The sequence below is a fragment of the Ixodes scapularis genome, unplaced genomic scaffold, assembly GCF_016920785.2.
Source record: "Ixodes scapularis isolate PalLabHiFi unplaced genomic scaffold, ASM1692078v2 PGA_scaffold2__306_contigs__length_199485367, whole genome shotgun sequence".
Lineage (NCBI taxonomy): Eukaryota > Metazoa > Arthropoda > Arachnida > Ixodida > Ixodidae > Ixodes > Ixodes scapularis.
In genome coordinates this window covers 132,643,903-132,655,973 of record NW_024609857.1, presented here as the reverse complement: position 1 = coordinate 132,655,973, position 12,071 = coordinate 132,643,903, and positions in this window count along the sequence as shown.

Here is a 12,071-nt window from a genome sequence, read left to right as displayed (position 1 = left end):
CGATAACTGGTCGCGCATGATGCATCTTTTCCAGGCTTTAGCAAAGGGATAACAGTGGCCACTCTCCATGAGGATGGAAATGTGCTCTCGTGCCAAATGCGATTAAACAAAGACAGGACTATGTCAAGTGTAGAGGGGTGGAGATGTGTAAGCATGTAATAATGAATTCCATCTGGTCCGGCAGCCGTAGGTTTGACTTCATGCAGCACCCGCTCTAGCTCACTCAGCGTAAGGTGCGAGTTGTAAGCTTCTCGAGCACCACCGGATGTTCGAACAGACTGCCGCTCTGCCTGAGTCTTGTGTTTCAGAAAAGCAGCTGAAGAGTGCTCGGAACTAGAAACACGTTGAAAGTGTTCCCCAAGGAGATCTGCCTGCTGCTCAAGGCTCTCGGGGCAAAGTCCATTTGCAGAAAGAAGCGGTACTGAAAAAGCACGGTAGTTTCCATTGACTTTATGAATTTTGTCCCACACTTCTTTGCTAGTGGCAGTGCTGTTAATTGAGGATGCATATCCTTGGAAACTTTTACGTTTAGACTGGCGGCGTATGTATCTCGCACGAGCCTTCATTTGTTTAAATTTGATTAGGTTAGTTTGCGTTGGGTAACGTCTGAAAATCCCCCAGGCTCTGTTTTGCTTTCTTTTCGATTTTTCACAGTCGGCATTCCACCATGGTTTAGGACGACGGAATAGGTGAGACGAAGTCATGGGGATAGCTATCATTGCAGCATGAAGAATGTGACTACTAAGCAGACTGGTGATTTGATTGACAGACAGATTGTCAAATGATGTGCAAGCGAGCTGAGTGGCCTCACTAAAAGTACCCCAGTTTGCCTCTTCGAACTTCCAACGGGGTGTTCGTGTGGATAGTGTAGCGGGTGGATTGATGCGGTGTAAAATTATGGGAAAATGGTCGCTTCCATATGGGTTGGGATCAACAGCCCATGAAAAAAGGGAGAATAATGTTGGGTCACTTAGTGACAGATCAATGGATGTGAACGAACGAGTTGGAGCGCTGAAATATGTAGGCTCTAGTTTGTTTAACAGGCATAAAGCAGTAGAAGAAAGAAAGCACTCAATCATCGAGCCACGTGTGTCACGTCGTCCACTGCCCCACATAGGGTTATGAGCATTGAAATCTCCTAGGATTAGAGCTGGTTTGGGGAGTTCGTCATAAAGAGATTCTAGCTCTCTGCGAGATAAGGTGTAGCTTGGAGGAATATACACAGAACGAACAGTTATCAGTCGATCAGATAAGATGCGAACTGCCACAGCCTCTAATGTGGTATTAAGTGGTACCTCGACACAAGGGGTAGACCTTGCAACAATTATAGCTACACCGCCAGAGGTGTGAGATGAATGGAGACGGTCCCTACGAAAAACCTGGAAGCGCGTTAGGATGTTAGTATGATTATTGTTCAAATCAGTCTCCTGAAGGCAAAACGCTAGTGGGGGATGAAGATCTAGTAGAGAGTAAACGTCGTCATAGTTACGGAGTAAGCCTCTGCAGTTCCAATGGAGAACTGTTTCTGCCATCTCACAAACAGGAAAAAAATGTATATATATATATCTTAAGAGCATATGTTTCACTAGACCTTAAAATCTATTTTCACGCGGGGAGCATTTTTCTTTTTAGCTGTATCTTTCGACCTGCCGGTGGTACCACCGGAGGCCGAAAGTAGGGACTCTGAACTTGAGTGGAGTCTGTCCTCGTCGGACTTCGACCCACTCTCGTCCATTGGTTCACCGGGGGTTGCCGTAGGCTGATCCTTTCGGGCCTGCGACCCCGACGGCTCACCGAGTTTCCGGGCGCCTTCAGAGGTGCGAGGGGGAATTCCCCGACCTCGAGGCAGCTGGGTTTTAGCGGGCGCAGGGGGTCCACACCTTTGCGCTTGGGTGGATCCTGGCGGACCAGGATCAATCCCTTTGGTTAGTGAGGGAAGTGGCTTGTACCACTCCAGGTAAGGTTGAAGGGGACTTGGGGAGGACACACAGGTCGTCCGTCGACGTCTGTGATCCTGCTGACACCGTTGACCGCGCAGGTCCCCTGCGCGCGGCCTCGTCGAACGAACCTCGAGATAAAAATGAGTGTCGTTTTCTTGCTTCTGTGTAGGAAATATTGTCTTTGACTTTCAGGGAAAGAATTTCTTTCTCTCTTTTCCACACAGGACAGCTGCGAGAGTATGCCGGGTGAGGTCCCTGACAGTTGACACAAATAGTAGTGTTGTTACCACAGTTATCGGTGGGGTGGTCAGTACTTGCACACTTGGCACAGGTAGCCTTTCCCCTGCAAGAGGCTGTTCCGTGTCCAAAGCGTTGGCAACGGAAGCAACGCCTTGGATTTGGGATGTAGGGCCGAACCCTACAGTTTAAATACCCGGCCTTGACTGTTTGAGGAAGCGTAGTCGAGTCGAAGGTTAATACTAAATGTTTTGTGGGTCGCTCTTCACCATCACGCCGGAGGGTAATACGTCGCACAGAAACGACACCCTGACCTGAAAGTCCCTCAACGATCTCGTCGGTGGGAATTTCGAGAAGGTCATCTTCGGAGATGACGCCCTGCGTGCTGTTGAGTGAACGGTGTGGGGTCACAGACACTTTGTATTCTCTTACTTCGTTGAGAGCCAGAAGTGCCGTACTCTGCTTCGCAGTAGTGACTTCTACAAGGAGGTCGCCAGAGGGAAGTTTTTTCGCTTTGAAGTCCCTTCCTATCACGTTCTCTAGGGTCTTTGCAACTAAAAAAGGTGAAAGCTTTGAGAGTGGTTGGTTGTCGTTCTCCGAGTGCATTACCAGAAACTTTGGAAAGGTAATAACTGGCATTGTAGGGCTTGCTTTTTTTGATGTTTCTTCGGTCCGACCCCTTCTCAAGGGCCGATCTAGAAAAGATTTTGCTTTGGAACCCATACGAATGGGAAAAAAATTTCAGCACCCATGGTGTGCCACCCACCACCGAGTCCAACAAAGGGAATGGTCAACAGCCCATAACAAACAGGGCTTTGCTGGTACCGTTGAGCCATTAGCACTTGCCCGGGTGCTATACCCAAGCGTGGTTAGAATTTAGATAATTGATTACCACACAAGGTTGGTCCTTGCCGCCAAAGGAGATGAAAAGGGCGTAAGGAAGGTGGGGTGAAGAAAAGGGAGAGATTTATAAGTAAAAGAAGAGAGGGGATAGTAGGAGAAAAGGCGACTGACTGGATCATCCTGGCCGGGCCTTACCAGGACACCCGTCTACAGGAAGCAGGGGCCAAAGTGGTGTGTTGCCTCGCCCGGGGGGCCCCGAAGGGTCCAAACCTACCCCGGGCTCGGCTCAATCACCAGGATGCCCTTTTCCCTGGACACGGGCTCGCCACGCACAGCCAGACGTTTGTGGGTATTACCCACTTTTACTAAGGGTCCGTAATGTGACCAATGTGGCTGGGGTCCGTGGTGTCGCTACTCACCAAGCACCTAGCACCTAAGGCGCAGGCGCCCCCTGCGGGGCTCGGGGTCCGTGGAGACGCCACTCTCCAAACACCTGCTTTCAAAGGTGCCCCCTGCGGGGAGGGCGCGAACGCCGCAATCTGATCAACGCTAAGCCTCTTCGCGGACTTCATCGCCGATGGACGAACGACTCTTCACATAATTGCCAAAGTCGTCGCCGTGCACTAGACGTCAGTAGGACATAGAAATCTTCCCGCAATAGCTTTGATAAAAGCTGCCGTTGTCACTGGACAATTGACGGAGGCTCTGTGATCTGATTTGGCTGCGAGCTCGTTCTCTTAGCCTCCGTACCCCACAGAAAAGTGCGCTTGGCCAGGCAGCTGCAGGTCGGCTTAATTTGAAATAAACTTGTTGGTAACGTTTTCATTTTCAAAATCTCTGTAAGCAGGCGGAATGCTACACTCTCAACAAAAGGGTAGTCGTAGAGTACTATACTTGGGGTAGTCAGAAGCCGTCACAGATATCGCTACCCCCCTTCGTTATACTAACAACCCCATGGGCAGTCACACGGCACGCAGTTGGCAGGTAGTCACAGTGAGCACCCCCAAAAGCAACATGGCGGCTGGCAAGCGACAGTGGAGCAGTTCGAGTAAGGCCTAGGGCGTGGTGTTTTTTTTATCTTTTGCTGGAACTCGCAACCTCGATGAACGCTGCTGACGATCAGCCGCCTAACCTGTACATAGGATGTAATTAAATCTGTACATACTGTACAGTTCGTTACCGCTGATCGGCTCCCAGTCTCCTGCCCCACTCCCGCTTCCGTGCCTGGCATGAGTCGACACACCACCAACCAGGGTCAAACGCTCGGTCCCAACAACTGGTAGACAGCGGTGGAGATCGGGTCACATGCGTCGGACATCGGAGGTGGGTGGGTGTTCATTTTCGTTCTGAGGTTCGCCAAGTGTCGTTCCTTATAGCTAGGAATTTATCGGTGACATTTGGGTACCTAAGTGGCTTCTGAAGAAGCGTGACATTAGAGTGCTTCTCAGTAGAGGGATATTCCGAGCGTGGGTGGCATTCACGATAGACATGGAGTGGGCGAAATTGAAGAAACCGGAACTGATTCAGCTATCAGAGGAGCTGGGATTAGAAGTAGTAAGAACCATAAAAAAACAACAACTCATTGCTAAGATTCGGGCTTTAGATCTAGAAAATGAGGAGATCATTGAGAGCTGGGAAGAAGCAGAGAAGAGAAACCATGACCGAAGGAGGGAACTTGACTTGAAAGAAAAGGAACTCGAGCTTCGGAGACTCGAGTTGGAGCAGCGGCAGCTCGACAGCGGGCGGGCTAGCTCAGAGGGGTCAAGTCAAAGGAAGGTCGAGAGTTTCAAAATGTCTAAACTGATGCAGCCGTTCAAAGTAGGCGAGGACATTGGCCTCTTTTTGGTGAATTTTGAGCATACCTGCGAAAAACTGGGTTTCAGACGCGAAACTTGGTCACAGAGACTGCTGACGCTCCTCCCGTGTAAAGCCGCGGACGTTGTCGCGCGTCTGAGCAAGGAGGACGCTGAAGTGTATGAGAAGGCGAAGGCGAGTCTGCTCCGAAAGTACCGCCTGACCACAGAGGCCTTTCGTCAGCGATTCCGTAGCATTCGTAAGAAGCCCGAACAAGGATACCCGGAGCTCGCGTACGACCTGCGGGCAAACTTAATCGAGTGGCTAAAAAGCGCCGATGTGTACGGAGAGCACGATAAGGTAGTGGAATGCGTGGCCCTTGAGCAGTTCTACCGTTGCCTCCCTGACGCGGTGAGGTTCTGGCTTCAAGACAAGCCTGACGTGAACACCGTCGAGAGAGCGGGGGAGCTGGCCGAGGAATACGCTTCACGTAGAAAAGCTGGAGAGGAGCGTCCGCTCGAGAGGGAAGCCAGAGGGGAACCTAAGAAGCCCGACGGAACCGGCAAATGGCCTGCGGCAAAGGCCGGTAAACGTAATGGGGAAGGTAGGCAACCTGAACAAAAGATTCCGAGCGAAGACGTCTCAAAAGAGTCGAGATCCAGTGAGAAGGGGAAACCCGAAAGAGAGAAGTCGTTTGAAAAGCGCAAACCGCCGGTGTGCTATAACTGCCAGGAGAGCGGGCACATCGCGGCGGGATGTCGGAAGCCAAAAGTGGTGTTTCACTACGTCGATGACGAGGAGAACCGGAGGCTTCTAGAGCCTTATGTACACGACTTAAGAGTCAATGGTAGCCCGTGCCGAGTTCTTCGCGACTGCGCAGCAACCATCGATGTCATGCACCCGTCTCTGGTTAGGCCAGATGACTACACGGGGGAATGTGCATGGATTAAGCAGGCAGTCGAAGATCAAAAGGTCTGCCTCCCCATTGCTCGCGTTAGTGTAGAAGGTCCCTTTGGGAAGCTGGAGACCGAGGCCGCGGTTTCCCGCAATCTGCCGCTCAGCTGCCCCTATTTGTTTTCAAACAAATCCGATCAGATGCTGCGAAAAAGGGGCCTAGTGTTTAGCGAAAGGAAGGTGCAGGCGCTAACGAGAGCCAGGGCGCGCCAAATAGCCGCGGAAGTGGTGTGTCGGAGTGAGGATGAAGTTCCACCGAGCTGTCAGTCAACTTCGGACGGGCCCTCTTCCTCCGACAATGCGGAGACCACTTCTACGGACAAAATGGGGTCAACGCGACACGGGAGCGCCGCCGGGGAAACCGGGAAACTCGCGAGAAGCGATACCGCGGCGGAGATAGAAGAGGGAAAGATTGTGCCTGGCTGCAAAACGGGGGACGAGGGGGGACTCGTACTCTCCCCTTCGTCGCGTAGCTTTCATGCCTTGCTACAGGTTGACCGAGAGCTTCTCATTGAGCAACAACAGAGTGATCCGAGCCTTACAGTACTGCATGATACCGCCAAAGATGGCATAAGCAGACGGAACGTCTCGTATCAGATCAAGGCAGGGGTACTCTACCGCCATTACAAAGATCGTAAGGGCAGGGTTCTCGACCAACTGGTCGTGCCCCAGAAGTACCGCTCGGACCTCTTAGAGTTGTCTCATGGGAGCTCTTGGTCAGGTCACCTCGGCATTAAGAAAACGAAGGACCGGCTGTTACAAGAGTACTACTGGCCAGGCTGCTTCCGCGACGCGGAAAACTTTGTACGGTCGTCCGACGCGTGTCAGCGTGTGGGGAAGCCGCACGAGAAAAACAAAGCACCGCTGAGACTAGTGCCGCTGATCACAGAGCCTTTTCGCCGCCTGGTCATAGATACGGTAGGTCCACTGCCAGTGAGCAAGTCAGGGTACAAGTATGTATTGACGCTACTTTGTCCCGCGACGAAGTTCCCAGAGGCATGTCCTCTGAAAGAGTTGAATTCAGCCGAGATCGTGGACGCGCTGCTGTCTGTGTTTGCGAGGATCGGATTTCCCGCTGAAATCCAATCAGACCAGGGTAGTGTTTTCACTAGCGCCCTCACGAACACATTTTTGGAAAATGTGGCATTCGTGTTGTGCATAGCTCCGTGTACCACCCTCAATCAAACGCCGTAGAGAAATGGCATTCAGTTTTCAAACGAGTTCTGCGCGCGCTGTGCTTCGAGCAGAAAGTAGATTGGGAGGCGTGTCTTCCGGCAACCATGTTCGCATTGCGCACAGGGCCACATGAAGCCACGGGTTTCAACCCGGCCGAGCTTGTGTATGGGCGTTCGCTGCGCTCGCCACTACGCGTGTTGCGTGAGTCGTGGGAAGGCCAATGGGAAGACCCGACTGTGGTGGAGTACGTGTTGAAGCTCTTAGATCGCATGCATAAGACACAGGAAGTAGTTGAGGCGAACATGCAGCGGGCGCAGGCGAAGGCGAAACTCTACTATGACAGGGGAGCCAGGGAGCGTAAGTTTGAAGTGGGAGACCAAGTGATGCTGCTGAGGGTTTCCAAGAAAAACAAGTTAGAGGTGCAGTGGGAAGGTCCAGCCAAAGTGCTGCAAAAGCTCTCTGAGACGAACTACGCTGTGGAGTCGGGGGGGAAACGAAAGAAAGTACGGATATATCACTGTAACCTGTTGAAACCTTATGTGGGGAGAAAAGAGATAGTTAGCCTTGCTTGGAACACCCCAGAGGAAGTCCCCACGGAGATTCCTACTTGGGAGGGGAAGAGGGGAGAGTATGATGTAGACACCGTCATAGCCAAGGCAGTAAAGACCGACGTTCTTACTGAAGATCAGCTGAGCGATCTGCGCAAAGTGATCAGTGAGTTTGAGGGGTTGTTTTCCGATCGACCTAGCCGTACTAATCTCGTGTGCCACGATATTGAGCTCACCGAGAGTACTCCAGTGCGATCGAAGGCGTACAGGGTCTCTCCAAGACGGAGAGACATACTAGCTGAAGAGATCGAACGCATGCTCCGGCTCGGGGTTATCGACGCCGCCGAGAGCGACTACACCTCTCCACTCATACTGGTGGAGGTGCCGGGCAAAGACCCCCGCCCTTGCATAGACTATCGTAGACTCAACACGATCACCCGAAATCAAACGTACCCTATCCCTAAGATAGAGGAGAGGGTAGAACAAGTCAGTGCCGCTAAGTACATTTCCACGCTGGATTTGATTCGTGGATATTGGCAAGTGCCCCTGACAGAGCGGGCAAGCAGGTATGCGGCGTTCATTTCCCCACTTGGAACGTTCCGCCCATTGATGCTCAGCTTCGGGCTCAAGAACGCCCCGTTTTGCTTTTCAAAGCTCATGGACAGCGTTCTTCGTGGAACTAACACGTGCGCACTGCCATATCTGGACGATATCGCGATCTTTTCAGCAACGTGGCAAGAACACGTTTCGCACCTGCGGGAAGTGTTTCGCAGGCTACGCGAAGCAGGCCTTACAGTAAAGGCAGAAAAATGCCAACTGGGGCAAGCGGAGGTGACCTACCTGGGGCATGTAATCGGACAGGGCTGTCGGCGACCCTCAGAGATTAAAGTAGCAGCCGTTGGGTGCTTCCCTAGACCCGAAACAAAGACGCAGATTCGTTCGTTTCTGGGCTTGACTGGCTATTACCAGCGATATGTCGCGAACTATTCTCAGGTAGCCAGTCCCCTCACTGATGCTCTCAGGAAGAACGAGCCCAACAAAGTCGGGTGGGACGAGAAGAAGGAGCAGGCTTTCCAGAGCCTAAAGAAGGCGCTCACCGAGCGGCCGGTGCTAAGAGCACCTGATTATGATCAGCCATTCTTTGTGCAGTGCGATGCAAGTGACCGGGGCATGGGGGTTGTTCTGTGCCAAAAAGAAGGGGACGAAGAGCATCCGATTCTCTACGCGAGCCGCAAGCTGACAACACGGGAGGAAGCGTATAGCGCCTCCGAAAAGGAGTGTGCTTGTCTAGTCTGGGCCGCACAAAAGTTGTCTTGTTACCTGGCGGGAGCTCCATTCACCTTTGAGACGGACCACTGTCCCCTGACCTGGCTGCAGCAAATGTCGCCAAAAAACGGACGGCTGCTAAGGTGGAGCTTAGCACTTCAGGAGTTTAACTTCCGAGTAACATACAAGCGGGGGAAGCTGAACTCGAATGCAGACACTCTCAGTCGCATGTATTGAAAGGGGGTTGTACAGACGCTATAAAGCCTTGAGAGATTTCTAGCCATTCTAGTGTTTTAGTGCTTTCTCGATGTCTTGTTTGGTGGGTCAGCCGCGCTCGGATGGCAGAATTTGATGACAGTGAGATTAATTAGGGTGATCTTTACTTGGCGAATTTCCGGGCGGGGTGAATGCTTGCTGATTTCTGTTGTGTGATGTTTTGTGATTCCGTGATTCATGCGCTGCTTGCATGTTTGAGAGGTGAAAAAGTAGCAGCGCCGATTCTGGGGCCTGGAAGACAGCAGCGAGCCATCGGCTTTCGGCAGAGCGGTTGCAGACCCCTCAACCTCAAGACCGTTTACCCGTCGGCGGAGGAGCTGTTGTATCCCTGCGGGCGTCCGGCTTCATCACCAAGTATCGGCGATTGGCGAGATGGACCGGACACACCTGGCGCCCTCGTTTTTCGAGGCATGAAAGAAAGGAACTGCCTCGGCTGCCCTGACAGAACTGGCAGCGCCGGGAAGTCTACTCATCTGGCGTAGTTTTGAACGCCCGGACAAAGGACGCTCCTACAGCCTCGAGCTACCTGGGGGTAGCAAGACAACGAGAATGAAAACGGTCTGGTGCAAGAGCGCGCGCACGAGCGTGGTGTTTTTTTTATCTTTTGCTGGAACTCGCAACCTCGATGAACGCTGCTGACGATCAGCCGCCTAACCTGTACATAGGATGTAATTAAATCTGTACATACTGTACAGTTCGTTACCGCTGATCGGCTCCCAGTCTCCTGCCCCACTCCCGCTCCCGTGCCTGGCATGAGTCGACACACCACCAACCAGGGTCAAACGCTCGGTCCCAACAAGGCCGAGAACCGAACCAGACCGAACCCTTTGTGGCTGCTACGTGGAGCCATGGAACGCCTCCATGTTTTTTACTCAAATAAGTAGACACATAAACGCGCGACTCCTTGAATTGGGCGACGACACGCGCCACCTAACGGACAGCGCTCAAACTAAAGAAAAAAAGAAACCAGCAATTCTTCTGAGCGCCTCGCCAGACATGCCGTATGTACATATCCCACGCCACACTTCACTGGTACGCGACATACAGACATCACAGCATTTTATACATCAACGCATTCAGAAACAGCACGAGATACATCAAATATTGACACTCTACATTCCTACATAGACCTCTAGTCGACACCACCAGCTTATATACTGCTGTATTTTCTGTCACCGATTAGGATGGTGACCACTGTCATATTTTGCATAAATACGAAAAGACTGTGCAAGATTTATCCGTATATATTCTTTTCCTCTACTGCCTTTAGGAAAGCGCTCGTATCTCTAATGTAGGGCCATTGCCAAAGTGAACTGCAGGTTATAAATAAATTTGAATATTTGCTATACGTCACAATTTGATCAGTTTCGTTTTCTCGCTAGCCTACACTTCAAATATACAGAAGCCTGTTTAATTAATTGTATTAATTATCGAAACCAATTTCTGCAATCACAACTTTCTGAACACACTGATGCATTTTCTTTTATCTTTTTACATATTTAGACTGGCTTTCGCGGCGGTTGGGTACACGTTGAGTACACTGAGCACGCGCAGGTGATTCTAGCGAAGCCCGTCCGCCGGTCCTCCCCGAAGCGTTATTTCAGTTTTCTTTTTCGCTAAATATGCGTTCTATGCGCTCGCGCTTGCGCCAAGAGGACAGTGCAGAATTGCTGCTTTCGGGCCCGTGCCTTCACCTGCAACGAACGCGAAATACGTATGCTAAATTATCTAAATCCTGGTTGAGACAGTATAGCGTTTGACTGCGTGCGTCTGACTGCGTTGCGGCAGCAAGAAATCAGGACATCCCTGCTGCTTATATCGCGTGCCAAGATGATTCCTTGAATTGGATTCCACGCTTGATACGAAGCACAGACGTGCCGGTGAGTGGCTTTCGGTTCTCGACGCAACGCTGTCAAACGTTAGTGTCTGAACCGGCCTTGTTTGAAGCATTTTTTTTTTATCGAGTTTGCTCGATGAAATGTGCCAAATGAACCAGAGAAGGCGAATCATGTACCTCGAGACAGAGAAATAGTGAAATACACGGATATGATCCCAGATATCTGTGTACGTTCATCCTCTCCGGCCTCAGTCGTGGTGTTCAATGCTTCATACTTCACTGCACTTGAAAGCAAAAAAAAAAAAAAAAAAAAAGTGAATGTGACAGGCGTGCAAGTTCGGCGGAAGCGAGGAGGCCATTTGCAACTAATCTGAATGCAAAACTGACCGATTACACTTTTAATGAGAGCACGCTCTTTACTGAACCGCAGAATAAAAGACGACGAGAGTATCTCGTCCGGCGAACATTCAAGTCAGCTCACACCTGTGCGTAGCTTCCTGTGCTTTTCTAGAGATTTGGTTAAATTCCTCGAGCACAACGCCAGCTGCCAGCTGTTTACTGCTGTACATGGTAAAACCCGCGACGGAACCAAAAAGGACAACCGCGATACTTTTTATCTGCCTCGGGTTTTAGCAGGTGCCTACCAAGGTTGCCTGTGCTTGTTTGTTTTCTGCCAGTTTAGGTGAACTGAGCCACACGCTTGTTTCGACCGGTTCAAATTCGAATAAATGATAACCAACGCACAAAGAAAACAAGTTTCCAGTACTTTTTGAGATTTTTGAAGTGACTTTTACTATTGAACGACTGCATGCACTTGAATGTTCAATTCAAGAGTTTATAAAACGTGACCACCCCATGCTTGTCACCTGTCAACAGGGTGCTAACTCTCAATGGCTCGAGCCCAGGGGGTAGTTAAGTAAGCCTCTGGGGTAGCTACAGCCGTCAAAACGCACGATGACGAGGGGGGGTGCTCACTTTTTCTTAGAGTGTACGGCTCTGGCAAATTGAATCAAGATGATCATGCGAGATGTTCACTCGGCAACGTTTACTGAACACAATACGGTGGGCAAGTTCGTCTGCTTCTTGCGCAGGGGTTGCGGTGACGTCAAACTCCGAGCTTAATTGGCTCGAATGGAAAGATAGAGGGTCACCGAGATCCCTTATCTGAGCGTCGTCTGCTCCTTTGCAACGTCTTCTGCT